The following is an 18,500-nucleotide window of genomic DNA, read 5'->3' as shown; positions in this document are numbered from 1 at the left end:
AAAAGACTGAGGATAGGGACCCTTTTGGTAGTTACAACAGACGGCAGGAATTGGGTAATTATGGCAGAAGGATAAACCCCAAGAATAACCAAGGGGTGGTCAACAGGTGTTTCAGATGTGGTTCAAAGTATCATTATGCGTTGAATTGTCCAAGAAGGACTATCAGGGTTTTTGAGATGACACATGACGTGGAAGGTTCTGAAGGCGAGGATGACGCTACTGATCAATCAGAAGGAATTATACTGGTCACGAGAAGCTTCAGTCCGGTAATGACAGTCCTAGTCGCAGAGTCATTCAATTGCGCAGTCCTAGACAGTATGTGGAATGGGCTGGTTACAGTGTTACACGGATTCTTAAAATAAGGAAGAACGAAGTAAGGTCAAAGAATATGACAGTTCTACTTGTTTCAGGTTTGGGGATGACAACATATTGAGATCACTAAAAAGAGTGGTAATTTCATGTAAAATAGCAGGGATAAACCACTTTATTATTACAGATTTGGGCGGCACAGTGGCGCAGTGGTTAGCACTGCAGCCTCACAGCTCCAGTGACTCAGGTTCAGTTCTGGGTACTGCCTGAACGGAGTTTGCAAGTTCTTCCTGTGACCACGTGGGTTTCCTCCGGGTGCTCCGGTTTCCTCCCACATGCCGAAGACTTGCAGGTTGATAGGTAAATTGGCCATTGTAAAAAAGTGCCCCTAGTGCAGATAGGTGGTAGGAGAATTGAGGGAAGGTGGGGATGTGAGGGGGAAAAAATGGGATTAATGTAGGATTAGTATAAATGGGTGGTTGATGGGCCTGTTTTGGTGCTGTATCTCTCTTTGACTCTATGAGACATAGTATGTGGTGAAATACCTTTGCTGTTAAGTAAACAGTCCATGAAGAAGGCTCAGATGAAATTAGATATGAAACATTTGGGAAATCTGTAGATTTGCAGTTTACGCAGTCGGGACATTATTGTATTCCTTTTACAAGACCTAACATCTCTAAACAGAATGCTAAAGAGGTATTAGTGGCATATGGGCACATGGATTTAGAGGAGAAAAGGCAGATTATTTCAAAAATACATAGACAGTTTGCACATCCAACTTGCCATAGGTTGAAGGTTCAGTTAAAAGATGCAGGGGTAATAGATGATGACTACACTAAACTTATTGAGGATATCTATGAAAAATGTAATATCGTCTGTTAAAAAAAAATTACAGGCAGATGCCATCGCGACCCAAAGTGAGTCTCCCCTTAGCGAGAGACTTTAATGAAACTGTAGCGATGGACTTGAAGGTGTGGGATAAAGCCAAACATTTTTTCTTCTACACTTTATAGACCGAGCGACTAGATTCAGTCTGTCGATGGTAATTTATAGTAAAGACAAAAAAGAAATAATCGACGCGGTAATGGAAAGATGGATAGGAACAGGACAGGGAGCACCAGCTAGATTTCTAACTGACAATGGAGGAAAATTTGCCAATGATGAGTTCAGGAGTATGTGTGAAAATATGAATATTGTAGCAATGCACACGGCAGCAGAAAGTCCTTTTAGTAATGGGATTTGTGAGAACCCATGCCGTGATTGACGAAATGCTCCAAAAAATATTTTAGCTGACCAACCAAATTGTAAATTGACAATGTGGGCGGTACATGAAAAAAACACGCTCCAAATGGTTGGGGGTTACAGTCCGTATCAGTTAGTTTATGGCAGGATCCCAAAAATACCTTCGGTAATGTGGGATCATTCCCCAGCTTTAGAGGGGACTACAATTAATTCCACTTTTGCAGAACATTTGAATGCCATGCATGCAGGGAGAAGAGCATTTATTAAGGCAGAGGTTTCAGAAAAAAATCAGGCTGTCGGAAAAAAATGTTTATACCGGGGACATGGTATATTACAAAAGGGCAGAAAGAATGGAGAGCCCCTGGAAAAGTTATAGGCATGATGGCAAAATGGTAATTTTGCAACATGACAACCAAACCGTTACCGTTACTTATTGGTAGTGATTATACACTGACAGAATCTGAACAAATGATGGACACTGATGCACCATGTACTTCACGTACACATATTTCGAACCTTTGCGAGCAACAGGTTGTGGCAAATAAAGGACTAACTGAGAGTGGACTAAGTGGTAGTGAAGATCGAGATCAGGCCACTTATTCCAGAGGTCAACGACTGAAAGTTGGGACTAGAGTGACATATATGCCAGAAGGAGATAGTGTGAATGGAGGGAAGCCACCATTTTAGGAAGGGCAGGAAAGGCCACAGGGAAATACAAACATTGGCTGAATGTACAAGACAAGGGACAGGATATCAGGCCTATGGATTGACAGAAGGAAATAAAACTGTGAAAAGCTGAAAACAAAGTATAATGTCATGCAGGCCCCCACCTGCCAAGGAATGATGCATATTAATTTCACCACATGGACATTAAATTTCAAGTTGTTGCTGGGAAGAAGAGAAGGCCTGTTACAAGGGGTTGCCAGGCTCCTGGCTGCAAAAATATTTTTGCATATTAACAGACAATGCTTGTAGACAAAGGAGCTATTCCCTGCTCAATTCAATCCACAAAGACGTGGTCAGACCAGTTAGCCACATGACTAACTGGCTATTGTACAGTTTTGAACTGAGAGTTTGGGCAGAAAGCTGTTTTGCTCCTGGATTGGAAAGAGCTCTCCTGGCTGGCTCGCCACAGCCTCTCCTGTCTGCTCCCATCTCTTTCTCACGGAACTCCAAAAATCAACTGAAGAGACATGAACCCCAAGAGAGAAAAGTCTCCTACAGTAAACAAGGTTTAAAAAGGATACTGGGCTCCAACGAAAAGCAAGATCTACCTACAAAAGGACTCTACAGTGAGCTCAAAGAACCATAACAACAACTCTTCAGATATTGCCTCAAACCTTTCCACTGTAATTTTTCTTCTGCTCATTTCTGTCCCCATCTGCATGTGTATATCAGGTATGCATGCTAGCGTGGGCGCATCGTGTATCCTTAAGTGTCAACAGAATTAGAGTTTATGTTAAATAAAATTTCATCTTTCTTCTTTAAACCTAAGAAAGCCTGTTTGTGCTGGTTTCTTTACCTTATAATTGGAAAGCAGTGAACAAGGATTCACCAAGAGGGGAGCTAAAAACACAGTGTGTTTAAAATAAAACCCTGTTACGGTAAAACTAGGTGAAGGCTGAAAGGGAACCCTAGACCTTTTTCTCACCTGATCGTAACAATAAGTTCAGACAGTGGGCCTGACGATGATCATAGTCCAAGGGAAAGGTCACAAACTTGAGAGGAGGTCTGGTCATAGGAGGGACAGGTTGAGTAGTAGCAGTCCAGAAAGGGATAGGAAATCCAGTAGGGGACGTTGTTTCACAAGAGCAAGGACCAGAGAGCAGGCGGGGAGTGCCACAAGAAGTAGGAGCCCTTATGATAGAGAAGCTCTAGTGGCTACGAACAGGTTAGATGGTAAGTTGGTAAAGGATGCAAAACAAAAAGAGCTTGACAGTTGGAGAGAGTTTGGCATATACACGGAGGTGTCAGATAGAGGACAACCAGCATTGTCCCACAGATGGATATGCACAGCGAAAGTATTTCCTGATGGTATGTATAAAGCTAAGGGGATTTGAGGAACAACTAGGCGACCAAGAAGTTAGAGAGGACTGCCCAACAGCAGGAAAGGTGAGTTTGAGGATTTTCCTAGCCCTCATGGGAATGTAAGTCTACTGACATCAAAGCAGCATTTTTTCAAGGAGAGAAATTTCAAAAGTATTTTTAAAGCCACCAAAAGAAGCTGGAGATATAGAGGGGAAACTATGGAAGCTAAACAGGTGTGTTTATGGGCTAAACAATGCATCCAGGGTGTGGTATTTTTCAGTTAGGTCCATCCTACTAAAAGCTGGTTGTATTCAACTAAAAGCTGATCCAGCAATGTTTGATTGGTACTTATTATTATTATATATACAGCACTGAAACAGGCCCTTCAGCCCACCAAGTCTGTGCCGACCATCAACTACCCATTTTTTAAAATATTAATCCTACACTAATCCCATATCCCTACCACATCCCCACCTGTCCCTATATTCCCCTACCACCTACCTATACTAGGGGCAATTTATAAAGGCCAATTTACCTAACAAGCTGCAAGTCTTTGGCTGTGGGAGGAAACCGGAGCACCTGGTGAAAACCCACACAGACACAGGGAGAACTTGCAAACTCCACACAGGCAGTACCCAGAATTGAACCTGGGCCCCTGGAGCTGTGAGGCTGCGGCGCTAACCACTGCGCCACTGTGCCACCCTTACTGGCGGGCATTTTCTTGATGCATGTAGACGATTTTCTGTGGGGAGGATCTGTGGCATTTGAGAAATTGGTGGTAGAAATAGTTATAAAGGAATTTAAAATTGGAAATCGGGATATTTTAAATATATAGGGTTGGACATTAGGTAGACTAAGTTGGGGGGAACCCTAAATCAACAGTCTTACCTAGAGAATGTTAATAGGATGCCGATAAATCGGGCCAGATCCTCACAAAAGGAAGACTCTGCAACCAAGGAAGAATCAGACCAGTTAAGGAGCTTAATCGGGCAATTAAACTGGTTGTGCACACAAACTAGGCCGGATACTTGCTATGATGTATTAGAATTGAGCACCATGCTAAAATATGATACTGTTGGGGAAGTGCTGAAAGCAAATAAGACATTGAAGAAATTGATGAAAGGTCACTGACCTGAAACGTTAACTCTGCTTCTCTCTCCACAGATGCTGCCAGACCTGCTGAGTATTTCCAGCATTTCTTATTTTTATTTCAGATTTCCAGCATCTGCAGTATTTTGCTTTTATTGAAGAAATTGAGTTTAGACAAATGTACACTCAAGTTTCCAGCACTGAGTGACCCAGAAGAGATGAAATTGATCATTTTTAGTACCGCCTCACACATTAAACTTCCCGATGGTTTTTCGAGCACAGCAGTGGTCATCATATTTTTGATGGGAAGAAATGATAAATGTTGTCCGTTAGCCTGGGAATTGAAGAAAATAAAGAGGATAATTAAAAACACCTTAGCTGCTGAGACACTTGCACTGATAGAAGCTGTAGATATGGGTATGTATTTATCAAGTATTTTAAAGGAACTCTTATATAAGGAGCAATTGGAGAAAAATCTCCTATAAAATGCTATATAGATAACCATTCTGTCTGGAATCATGTTCATTTGACAAAAACTGTCACGGAAAAGAGGTTGAGGATTGACCTCGAGAATATGAAAGAAACGTTGGAACGAAACCAAATTTCCAAAATAAAATGGGTCATTGTGAGTCATCAATTGTCGGATTGTTTTACAAAAAAAAATGCTTGTTCAAAGAAATTGCTGGATGCCCTCGAAGAGGGCTGTCTTGTGTTATGATGAGTTGATAGGCCATGGAAATGTTTATGTTAAGATCACTTTATAATTTTTTAAACAATTTTTTTTTGTTTTAAAATAATTGGGGAATATACAGTATGTTATTGACTCATGCTGTTGAAGGTTGATAGTATAATAATGTAAGATAAAGACAAATCTCTCATTATTTTGTCTCTCTCCTTTTTAGTTTTATATATATGGGGAACCTGTTAGTGTCTAGTAAATTCTGTTGATGAATGTTAAACACCTAGCAGTTGAAGATAATAGGGTGAATAGGTATTGGGTGTTGATTTAGTTAATTGTACTCAGATGTATATTTAAAGAAGAGGCAGCCAGCACTTGCTGGAGATTGTTAGGAGTGGCTTGGTGACAAGCAATAAACAGTCTCCACCAAAGCACCCTAGTCTTAGTGTATTCTTCACAAACAGACTTGGAAGTTTCTCTAACAACTGGGAGGATGTTTCCTCTTGTGGGGGAGACTAGAACTAGGTTAAGAGTAAGAGGTCTCCCTTTTAAGACCGAGATGAGAAATTTTTTCGCCAAGGGGTGATAGTCTGTGGAATTCTCTACCCCAGAAAGCAGTGGAGGCAGGGTCATTGAATGTATTCAAGGCTGAGTTAGATAGATTTTTGATAGACAAGAGTCAAGGGTTATGGGGGACAGGCAGGAAAGTGGATGTGAGGCCATAAGCAGATCAGCCATGGTCTTACTAAATGGTGGAGCAGGCTCAAGGGACCAAATGGCCTACTCCTGTTCCTATTTCTTATGATTCTATGATATTAAACAGCGGAAGCAGCATGCTATAAACAGAGCCATGTGATTCCAGAACCAACAGATCAGATCCAAGCTCTACAATTTTTTCCACAGTAAATGATGGTGGGCATTTAAACAATTAATGGGAAGAGGAGGCCCCATGAACATCCGCATCTTCAATGATGGTGGAGCCAAGCAGATGAATGCAAAAGACAAGTCTAAAGCGTTTGCACCCATCTTCAGCCAAAAGTGCCAAGTGGGTGATCCACCTCGGCCTCCTCCTGAGGTCCGCAAGATTACCGGTGTCAATCTTTCGACAATTCAAGTCACTCCAGATATTTTCAAGAAATGACTCTGAGCACTGAATAAAGCAAAAGATATGAGTCCCAACGACATCCTGGCTGGAGTACTGAAGATTTGTTTTTCAGAACTAGCCATGCCTATAAACAGACTGCTCCAGTATGTCTACAACAATGGCATCTATCGGACAAAGTGAAGACTTGCCAAGGGATGTCCTGTCCACACAAAGGAGGACATTTCAAATCCAGCCAATTATTGACCATAAGCCTACTCTCAATCATAAACAATGAGATGGATGGTATCATTGACAAGACTATCAAGTGGCATTTCCTCACAAATAACCTGCTCACCGATGCTCAATTCGGGTTCCACCAGGACCACTCAGCTCCAGATCTCATTACGGCCTCAGTCCAAACATGGAAAAAGAGCTGAATTCCAGAAGAGAGGTGAGAGTGACTGCCCTTGACATCAAGGCAGCATGTGACTGCGTGTGGCATCAAGGAGTCCTGGTAAAATTGTAGTCAGTAGGATTCTGAGGGAAATCTCTCCACTGAATGGAGTCATAGCGAACACAAAGGATGTATTGTGGTTATTGGAGGCCAATCATCTCAGCCTCAGGTCATCATTGCAGGAGTTCCTCAGGGTAGTGTTCTAGGCGGGAGTATCTTCAGCTGCTTCATCAATGACCTTGCCTCGATAATAAGGTCAGAATTGGGGATATTTGCTGATGATTGCAGTGTTCAGCTCCATTTACAATTCCTCAATAATGAAGTAGTCTGTGCCCACATGCAGCAAGATTTAGACAACATCCTGGCTTGAGCTGTTAAGTTACAGTAACTATAGACGTCCCCATCAATGGTCTTATCATCAACATCCTGGGGTCACCCTGGACCAGAAGCTTAACTGGACCAGCCATATGAATACTGTGGGTTTAAGAGCTGGTCAGAGGCTAGATATTTTGCAGCAAGTGACTCACCTCTTGACTCCCCAATGCCTGTCCACTATCTACAAGACACAAGTCAGGAATGTGATGGAATACTCTCCACTTCCCTGGATGAGTGCAGCTCCAACAACACTCAATATATTCATCACCATCCAGGACAAAGCAGCCCACTTGATTGGCACCCCATCCACCTTAAACATTGATTCCCTCCACCAACGGCACACCTTAGCAGCAGTGTGTACCATCTATAAAATGCACTACAGCAAATCACCGAGATTCCTTTGACAGCACCTTCAAAACCTATGACCTCTAACACCTAGATGAACAAGGACACCACCTGCAAGTTCCCCTCCAAGTCACACACCATCCTGACTTGGAACTATATCGCCGTTCCTTCACTGTCGCTGGGTCAAAATCCTGGAACTCCCTTCCTAACAGCACTGTGGATGTACCTACACCACATGGACTTCAGTGGTTCAAGAAGGCAGCTCACCACCACCTTCTCAAGGGTAATTAAAGATGAGCAATAAATGCTGTCCTAGCCAGCGACACCCACATCCCGTGAAATAATTTTTTTTTAAATCCCTCCACTGTTCACACCATATATTCTCTAAAGTTCAAAGAGTTAGAGTGGTGTGTTCTCAGAACTCGGTAATATTAGTACTGTGTGTTCTCTGAACTCTATAGTGCTAGCATAAAAGCATAATCCTGCAGATGCTGGAAATCTGAAATAAAAACAAAAAGTCCTGGAAAATACTTAGCAGGTCTGGCAGCATCTGTGGAGAGAGAAGCAGAGTTAAAGTTTCAGGTCAGTGACCTTTCATCAGAACTGCTTTCTCTGAACTCAGTAGTTTTAATGCTGTGTATTTTCTAAACTCAGTAATTTTAGTATTGTGCTTTCTCTGAACTCAGTAGGGTTAGTGCTGTGCATTATCGGAAATCCATAATGTTAGCACTGAACCTTGGAACTCTGACTTAGTTGCCAATAACTGGATCAAATTACACTTTGCAGAGTAATTGTATTACTCTATAAAAGCAAAATATAGTTTTTTTTGTTTGTTCATGAGATGTGGGCATCGCTGGCCAGGCCAGCATTTATTGCCCATGTCTAATTGCTCTTGAGAAGGTGGTGGTGAGCTGCCGCATTGAACTGCTGCAGTCCATGTGGGGTAGGTACACCCACAGTGCTGTTAGGAAGAGAGTTCCAGGATTTTGACCCAGCAACAGTGAAGGAATGGCGATATAATTCCAAGTCAGGATGGTGTGTGACTTGGAGGGGAACTTGCAGGTGGTGGTGTTCTCACACATCTGTTGCCCTTGTCCTTCTAGGAAGGTGCTGTCTAAGGAGCCTTGGGTGCGTTGCTGCTTCAGTGCATCGGTGGTAGATGGAGTGAATATTTGTAGATGGGTTGCCAATCAAGCGGGCTGCTTTGTCCTGGATGGTGTCGAGCTTCTTGAGTGTTGTTGGAGCTGCACCCATCCAGGCAGGTGGAGAGTATTCCATCACACTCCTGACTTGTGCCTTGTAGATAGTGGACAGGCTTTGGGGAGTCAGGAGGTGAGTTACTCGCCTCAGGATTCCTAGCCTCTGACCTGCTCTTGTAGCCACTGTATTTATATGGCTACTCCAGTTCAGTTTCTGGTCATTGGTAACCCCTAGGATGTCGATAGTGGGGGATTCACCTATCATAATGTCATTTAATGTCATGGGAAGATGGTTAGAAACTCTCTCTTTTGTTGGAGATGGCCATTGCCTGGCACTTGTGTGACACAAATGTTACTTGCCACTTATCGGCCCAAGCCTGGATATTGTCCAGGTCTTGCTGCATTTCTATCCGGACTGCTTCAGTATCTGTGGAGTCGCGAATGGTGCTGAACATTGTGTAATCATCAGTGGACATCCCCATTTCTAACCTTATGATTGAAGGAAAGTCATTGATGAAGCAGTTAAAGATGGTTGGGCCTAGGAATCTACCCTGAGGAATTCCTGCAGTGATGTCCTGGAGCTGAGGTGATTGACCTCCAACAACCACAATCACCTTACTTTGCGCTAGGTACAATTCCAACCAGCGGAGAGTTTTCCTCTGATTCCCTTTGACTCCAGTTTTGCGAGGGCTCCTTGATGTCATACTCGGTCAAATGCTGCCTTGATGTAAAGGCCTCACTCTCGTCTCACCTCTTGAGTTCAGCTCTTTAGTGCATGTTTGAACCAAGGCTATAATGAGTCAGGAGCTGAGTGGCCCTGGCGGAACCCAAACTGAGCGTCACTGAGCAGGTTATTGCTAAGCAGGTGCCGCTTGATAGCATTGTCAATAACACCTTCCATCACTTTACTGATGATCGAGAGTAGATTGATGCGGCAGTAACTGGCTGGGTTGGATTTGTCCTGCTTTTTGTGTACAGGACATACCTGGGCAATGTTCCACATTGCAGGGTAGATGCCAGTGTTGCAGCCGTACTGGAACAGCTTGGCTAGGGGTGCGGCAAGTTCTGGAGCACAGGTCTTCCGTACTATTGCTGGAATGTTGTCAGGGCCCATAGCCTTTGCAGTATCCAGTGTCTTCAGCAGTTTCTTGATATCACGTGGAGTGAATCGAATTGGCTGAAGACTGGCATCTGTGATGCTGGGGACTTCAGGAGGAGGCCGAGATGGATCATCCACTCTGCACTTCTGGCTGTAGATTGTTGCAAATGCTTTAGTCTTGCTTTTGCACTGATGTGCTGGGCTCCCCCATCATTGAGAATGGGGATATTTGTGGAGCCACCTCCTCCAGTTAGTTGTTTAATTGTCCACCACAATTCACGACTGGATGTGGCAGGACTGCAGAGCTTAGATCTGATCCATTGGTTGTGGGATCATTTAGCTCTATCGCATGCTGCTTATGCAGTTTGGCATGCAAGTAGTCCTGTGTTGTAACTTCACCAGGTTGACACATCATTTTGAGGTATGCCTTGTGCTGCTCTGGCATGCCCTCCTGCACTTTTCACTGAACCAGGGTTGATCCCCCGGCCTGATGGTAATGGTAGAGTGGGGATATGCTGGGCCATGAGGTTACAGATTGTGGTTGAGTACAATTCTGCTGCTGCGGATGGCCCACAGCGCCTCATGGATGCCCAGTTTTGCATTGCTAGATCTGTTCGAAATCTATCCCATTTGGCACAGTGGAAGTGCCACACAACATGATGGAGGGTATCTCAATGTGAAGACGGGACTTTGCCTCCACAAGGACTGTGCGGTGGTCACTCCTCCCAAAACTGTCATGGACAGATGCATCTGTGGCAGGCAGATTGGTGAGGACAAGGTCAAGTATGTTTTTCCTTCTTGTTGGTTCCCTCACCAACTGCCGCATACCCAGTCTAGCAGCTATGTCCTTTAGGACTCAGCCAGCTCGGTCAGTAGTGGTGCTACCGAGCCACCCAGAGTACATTCTGCACCCTTGCCACCCTCAGTGCTTCCTCCAAGTAGTCAACATGGAGGAGTACTGATTCATTAGCTGAGGGGGGGAGAGGGGCAAGAGGTGGTAATCAGTAGGAGGTTTCCCTGCCCATGTTTGACCTGATGCCATGAGACTTCATGGGGTCCAGAGTCGATGTTGAGGACTCCCAGGGCAACTCCCTCCCGACTGTATAGCACTGTGCCGCCACCTCTGTTAGGTCTGTCCTGCCGGTGGGACAGGACATACCCAGGGATGGTGATGGTAGTGTAGGGGACATTGTCTGTGAGGTATGATTCCATGAGAATGACTCATCCAGGCAAGTGGAGAGTATTCCATCACACTCCTGACTTGTGCCTTGTAGGTGGTGGACAGGCTTTGGGGAGTCAGGAAGTGAGTTACTTGCTGCAGAATTCCCAGATTCTGACCTGTGCTTGTAACCACAGTATTTATATGGCTGGTCCAGTTAAATTTCTGGTCAATGACAACAAATATAGAGTTCCCAGCACCACCATGGCTGAGGTCAATTAACTATGTAAAGTGCAACATTCCTATTTGTGTGTTCACCAGCTGCTCTAGCTTATCCTAACCATAACAAATTTCTGAAATGAATTTATAAAGAACAAACATCACCAGTAATAGCATGGTTAAAAATAACATAAAAGGAAGAATAATACATCAAAACATTTGTGTTGATTGCCTATAACCGATACATTTACTTATTACATTTTAGACATAGCACTTTGACTCACTATGAGCAATGCCACAGGAGAGCTCCTACATAAAAATCATTGTCATGTTAATTTAAAAAAATGTTTCTTTGTTATTGTTGTTTTTAAAATGTAAGTGTGGATGAATTGATCAGTGAACTGCCTCGATCAGAGGTCTCACTGTACTGGCATTGGCCAATTGTGCAGCCTGTCTATGCAGATCTTATTTATTCTCAATATTATTTTCATAAAAATCTATATATATAAAAATTATTTTTGTCTGTTGGCTTTTCTTTTAATCCTTTTTTTAATCAGAGCTTTTAAAAATGTATTTTCCCTTCGCTTAGACTCATGTTTTACCTTGTCTATTTTTTCCTCCACAAAACAAATCCTCTGCCTTGCTCATTTTCCTGCTATCTTTTCCTCCCTCTGCTGTTGCTGTTTCACTGCTGCTGTAATCTCCTGTTTTCTTTGTCTGCGTCCTCGCTTTGTCCTTCAGTGAGCTCTAACGTCACAAACTGTAGGCCTCAGGCCAGCTCAGTGACACAGATCTGTGTACATTGCTGACGCCTGTTGTTATATAACACCAGCTGCTGTTCCTCCTACCACTATGACAGGGTTGTTGCAAGTTGATCTTAAGTTCTGCTTTCAGATTTAAACAGATTTCAAAAAGTAGAAACGAAATTGGTTTTTGCCTTGCCCGCAACAAAGCAAGTATGAAAGACGATGCTAATATGAGAAAAGCGACAAATGTGCAGTAGGTCATAAATAGCTGAAAGAGAAACGACAAGCTTATATTTTGGGTGTGATTATCTCAGTTCTACTGAAGGCATTCTAGTATTTTCTGGTTTTATTTCAGATTTTCAGGCACAGTGACATACCTAAGCAAATAAAAGCACATTGTTAACACAAGATTTAAAAGAAATTATAAAAAAGACATCAGATCCACATTTACATCTATGGACCTCTAGCCAGCTCATTAACAGTTCTGTGCACATAACTGATGCCCATTGTTATTTAACAGGATGGCGTGAATAAAAATTAATATAAATAGAAAAATAGTAACAAGGAATATCTCTCTCAATAAGAATGAAAGAAAAAGACGTAAGTTGTGATATTCGAAGAATGCTCCAAAAGATTCCCTTTTCTTCAGTTCTTTAGTGAGAAAAAGCTGTTGCTATCCCTGGAGTTCAAAGTGGCATGAATGCCAGAACAGAAAAACTGTAAAAATTGAAAATGGGTTCCAAAGTTCTTCATTTTCTTCAGAAAACGCAACTCAAAATGATAAAACCTTCAGTGTATCTTTGGAAACTTTCAGATCAAGAACAGAAATGGTGAATGCATTACACTAAAACAAAGGGAGGCCAAATGGGACAGCCCCTTAAGTGGGTGTGGGGATGGTGTTGCGCCATTAACTTGTGCCCGTTGACTACAATGCAGGCAGCACACAAATTTCATGCTGTCTGCTATTTTAGTTGACTTCAGCATCCAGCTAGCACTATCTATGCTGTTGTTTGGATGGGCACCTGAGCAGGGGACCAGTATAATGAGTGGCGAGCACTACTTTAAGCCAGGTTGCACTGATTAAAGCTTGTCTGCACCTCTTAAAGCATTGTGGCTGAAACAGCTGCTGGCAGTGATGCAGGAAATGAATCTGACCAGTGGAACATTGAATAATGGGATAATATGGGACACAATGGGCTCCAAGGGTTTTGGATGCTGCTCTTGAGGAAGTGAAAAGGAAGAGAGATGTCTTGTATTCACTGGGGACCAGAAGACTCTCCAACACTCAGAAGGCAGTGGGAGCAGATAGAGATGGAAGTCAATGCCAGGATTTAAGCCCCTAGGACCTGAAAGCAGTGCTGCAAGAAGTTCAATGACCTCACACAAGTGGGTAAGGTCAGTGAATGCCTCTTCAAATGGCATATCCTAGCAACTGCTCCACTATCCCCAAACATTGCTCAATTCACCATACCCCCAGTTACTGACCTACCAACAATCTCTATCAATTAGGACACATTCATATCCTCCAATGCACCCTCAAACACTTAGCACTGTGAGAGAACTGCAAGATGTTGCAAATAACTCCAGCTCCAACCTGGAAGGAGCCAGATGCATAAAAGTTCATTGCTATGGTTATCTTTGTAGCCACTGGCAATGCAGTCCTTGCCCTACTCTGAGGTTGCAGTTGTGGCTGCAGCGGGTGACAGATTTCTTATGTCAAGACTTTGCACACACTGTTCCCTGCTGAGGTTCAGGTAGGAGAATTGCTCCCTGGACACTCTGGGGCGATATGACCTCCTGCTGAGAGTCCTTCTCCCCCTCCTCCTTCCTCTTCCAGCAGCTTGTCCTGCTTTGCATGGCCTCTGTGCATTTTCCAAGTCATGCTGTATTCCAAGGGGAATCCATACCAGTGAACCTACATCTGGGAGCAGCTGGTTTGTGAAGAAGACTTAAAGTTAGCAAAACCTCCTTGAGCACCTGTCGCACCACTCCATGTAGATTTTGGCAGCTTCAAACAAATATAAAAAGCACTAAACATTTGCAGAAATGAACCAACAGGCAGAATAAATCAATCACCAACTAACCTGCAAGTAGTTGATGATCACTTTAAATAGTGCTGGTGGGAGTTCCTTTCTGCTGCCGAAGGCAAGTTCAGTTGTGCAAGGTTAAGGGAGGGTGTTAGCTGGAGTGTTAAGCTCCAAAATGGCACCACTGGTGTCAAATCAGCATTGCATGCTGATTGACTTCATGATCTCTCTGCTGTGTGTACATCCAGTGGGCATTCACTGTGCTCACACTAACGACCTAACCAATATGGCGGCTGGCGTGACTTGCCCAAAGTTGTGCGCGTGCACCGCAAATACAATTTTATTCCACTAGCAACACCTGTAGCGACCAAACAGGTACTACTGATCCCAATTTCGTGCCACAGGCCTCATTCAGTGACCTGCAGAAGAGGGGAAGGGGAAATTAAATATGCCCAGGAAATATTACCTCCTTGTTTGGTAGGTGATGCTGTATTAAACTGGTTAGGGTAAAGGCCTGGAATTTTTCACAAGTTAAAAGAGTCACATAATTTCAGGTGAAAAAGATTCAATAGGATAGATACAGGAAAGGTATTTCTGCTGGTGGGGGAATCAAGAACGAGGGAACATAATCTTAAAATTAGAGCAAGGCCATTTAGAAGGGAAATCAGGAAGCACCTTTTCAAAGGGTAGTAGAAATCTGGAACAATCTTCCCAAAATTCTGTGGGTTCTTTGATAATTGGAGCTTTCAAGACAGAGATCATCGATTTTTGTTCAGTAAGGGTATTAAGGAATTAGAGCCAAGGTGAATAAATTAAGTTGTGGGCGGATCAGCCATGATCTAAGTAAATTCTATGTTCCTATGAAACACATTCAACACTGCAAGAACACAGCTTCTGTGTTACTCCTGATTAAATCTGGAAGTACAAGCCTTGAATGTGTCAGTTGTGACATAGTTGGTAGCACTTTTGCCTCTGAGTTACAAGGTTTAGGATTCAAGTCTCACTGCAGGACCTGAACACAAAAATCGAGACCAGTGCAGTACAAGCTGAGTGCTGAACTGTTGGAGGTGCTGTCTTTTGGATGAAACTTTAAACTGAGGCCCTGTCTGCTCTCTCAGGTAGATGTAAAAGATGCTGTTTTGGCGAAAAGCAGGGGGATTATCCCCAGTGCTCTGGCTAATATTTATTCCTTGATCAACATCACAAAAACAAATTATCTGGTGTTACAACCAAGGCAGGAGAAATGCACTGTTAATTCAGTCCCACTACTCCACAGGTCACATCATTTCAATTAATTTTCCCACTTACCGAAGAATAGTCAAATTAGACACTCTATTTGTCCCCCAAAATAAAGTACACCAAATCAGGTTTCTTTAAACAACAACGACATTAAATAGTTATGAGAAAAGAAATAATAAGTCTTAACGACTAATGAGATAGATTTATACATATGAAAGGTTCCTTATTTCCTTAGCCCTCATGCACACACACACATTCAAAATAAAACTAGTTAACCAGGGGAAAAGGATTTTGGTTTATAACTGTGTCTTAGGAATAGAAGGAATAATAAAAATAAATCAGTTTGTCACGTTCTGGTAGGAAATCTTCAGTTGGGTGAGGTCATAGAGTCATAGAGTTATACAGCACAGAAACAGGCCCTTTGGCCCATCGTGCCCATGCCGGCCATCAAGCACCTAACTATTCTAATCCCATTTTCCAGCACTTGGCCCGTAGCCTTGTATGCTATGGCATTTCAAGTGCTCATCTAGATACTTCTTAAATATTGTGAAGGTTCCTGCCTCTACCACCCCTTCAGGCAGTGTGTTCCAGATTCCAACCACCCTTTGGGTGAAAATTTATTTCCTCAAATCCCCTCTAAACCTCCTGCCCCTTACCTTAAATCTATGCCCCCTGGTTATTGACACCTCCGCTAACGGAAAAAGTTTCCTCCTATCTACCCTATCTATGCCCCTCACAATTTTGTATAGCTCAATCAGGTCACCCCTCAGCCTTCTCTGCTCTAAGGAAAACAACCTTAGCCTATCCAGTCTCTCTTCATAGCTGAAATGCTCCAACCCAGGCAACATCCTGGTGAATCTCCTCTGCACCCTCTCCAGTGCAATCACATCCTTCCTATAGTGTGGTGACTGGAACTGTACACAGAACTCCAGCTGTGGCCTAACTAGTGTTTTGTACATCTCCATCAGAACCTCCCTGCTCTTGCATTCTATGCCTCGGCTAATAAAGGCAAGTATCCCATGTGCCTTCCTAACCACCTATCTACCTGTGCTGCTGCCTTCAGTGATTATGGACAAGTACACCAAGGTCCCTCTGACCCTCTGTACTGCCTAGGGTCCTACCATCCATTGTATATTCTCTTGCCTTGTTAGACCTCCCAAAATGCATCACCTCACACTTCTCAGGATTAAATTTCATTTGCCACTGCTCTGCCCATTTTATCAACCCATCTATATAGTCCTGTAATCTAAGGCTTTCCTCCTCACTATTTATGACACCACCAATTTTCGTGTCATCTGCGAACTTAATGATCATACCTCCTATATTCATGTCTAAATAATTAATGTACACTACAAACAACAAGGGTCCCAGCACCGATCCCTGTGGTACACCACTGGTCACAGGCTTCCAATCGCAAAAACAACCCTCGACCATTACCCTCTGCCTCCTGCCACTAAGCCAATTTTGGATCCAATTTGCCAAATTGCTCTGGATCCCATAGGGTCTTACCTTCTTAACCAATCTCCCATGTGGGACCTTATCAAAAGCCTTACTGAAGTCCATGTAGACTACATCAATTGCTTTACCCTCATCTACACATCTAGTCAGCTCTTTGAAAAATTCAATCAAATTTGTTAGACACGATCTCCCCCAACAAAGCCATGCTGACTATCCTTGATTAATCCCTGCCTCTCCAAGTGAAGATTAATCCTGTCCCTCAGAATTTTTTCCAATAGTTTCCCTACCACTGATGTTAGACTCACTGGCCTGTAATTACCTGGTTTATCCCTGCTACCCTTCTTGAATAATGGTACCACATTCGCTGTCCTCCAGTCCTCTGGCACCTCTCCTGTGGCCAGAGAGGATTTGAAAATTTGTGTCAGAGCCCCTGCTATCTCCTCCCTTGCCTCACATACCAGCCTGGGATACATCTTATCTGGGCCTGGGGATTTATCCACTTTTAAGCCTGTTCAAACTGCTAATACCTCCTCCCTTTCAATGTTCCAGAGTCAAATAGTCAGATGTCACTCGAAGTCTCTCCAGGCGAGGTTGATGAACAGTCTTTGACGGGCAGGCGTTCAAGGCAATTCGACTACAGCAGACATCATATAGGTCTTTCAGCAGGGGTGTAGCAACAGGTCTGCTCAGGACTCACAGCAGCAACACAGCAGGTTCAGGTTCCAGGATTTCCCAAAACACAGGAAGCAACAGGAACTACACTGGATGCAGGAATTCTTCAGAGACAGGAGGTAATAGGAATCTGCCACCTTTCAATGCAGGATTTCTTTTCAAGAGATGCAAATCTCCTTTGCAGAGAGAGGTCTTTTTCTGGGTCTTCCATTTTAATCTCCAGGCAGGTCAAAAAATCAAATTTCAAATGTCTGCTCTTTGTCCAACTCACTGGTTTTTAAAAGTCCAAAGTGAAAGCAAAAAGCCTTCCTGAGCCAATCATGTGACCAGATTCAGTGTCTCCTCTGTCATTCAAAGTGTTGCTTTGAGGCGGTCAAGCCCCTGCTGTTAACTTGAAACTGCTTATTTTCCTGTTCTTGTGTACAAAGTCAACATCCAAAAATTCCATCTATTTGCAGGTGCCCAAGTGTACTGAAAATCCTTTTTTCAGTTTTTAAAACACACGGAAGTCTAAGATTTTGGTACAAAAATGAAACCTTTTGTAACACTGGTCATTATCACATTGCTGTTTGTGAGAGTTTGCTGTGCGCAAATTAGCTTTCGCATACACTTCAAAAGTGCTTCATTGGCTGTAAAGTGCTTTGAGATGTCTAATGGTTGTGAAAAGCACTATATAAATACAAGTCTTCCTGTTCTTTTTGAGTCAGCTTGATAAGTCCCAAAAAACCCCTGCCTGATCACGTCTGCATTGTTGAACCTAAGGATGAGATCTTGCCAACTACACCCATTTCAGAACAGAAGGGAGGTAAACCAGAACAACCAGTGATCCAGCAGCCTGGACCAGTTCCAACTGCATAATTGGTATGCCAACATCTGAAAGAAATTACTAATTTTCTGTATTTGTTTCAATAAAGCAAAAGAAAAAAATTTCGTATGACATAGCTTAACAGAGTTTCTGCTTTGGCACAGTCAGAAATTCAGGTGCAAATTGTGGCCAAAATTGCTCTCATTTGAAAAAGTGCTCCCCCCCCACCCCCGCTGAGTTTCTGCTCAAAGACATTTGCATATCGTCGAATG

This window comes from Heterodontus francisci, chromosome 30 (genome assembly GCF_036365525.1).
Source record: "Heterodontus francisci isolate sHetFra1 chromosome 30, sHetFra1.hap1, whole genome shotgun sequence".
Taxonomy (NCBI): Eukaryota; Metazoa; Chordata; class Chondrichthyes; order Heterodontiformes; family Heterodontidae; genus Heterodontus; species Heterodontus francisci.
Note: the sequence above shows the minus strand (reverse complement) of the source record.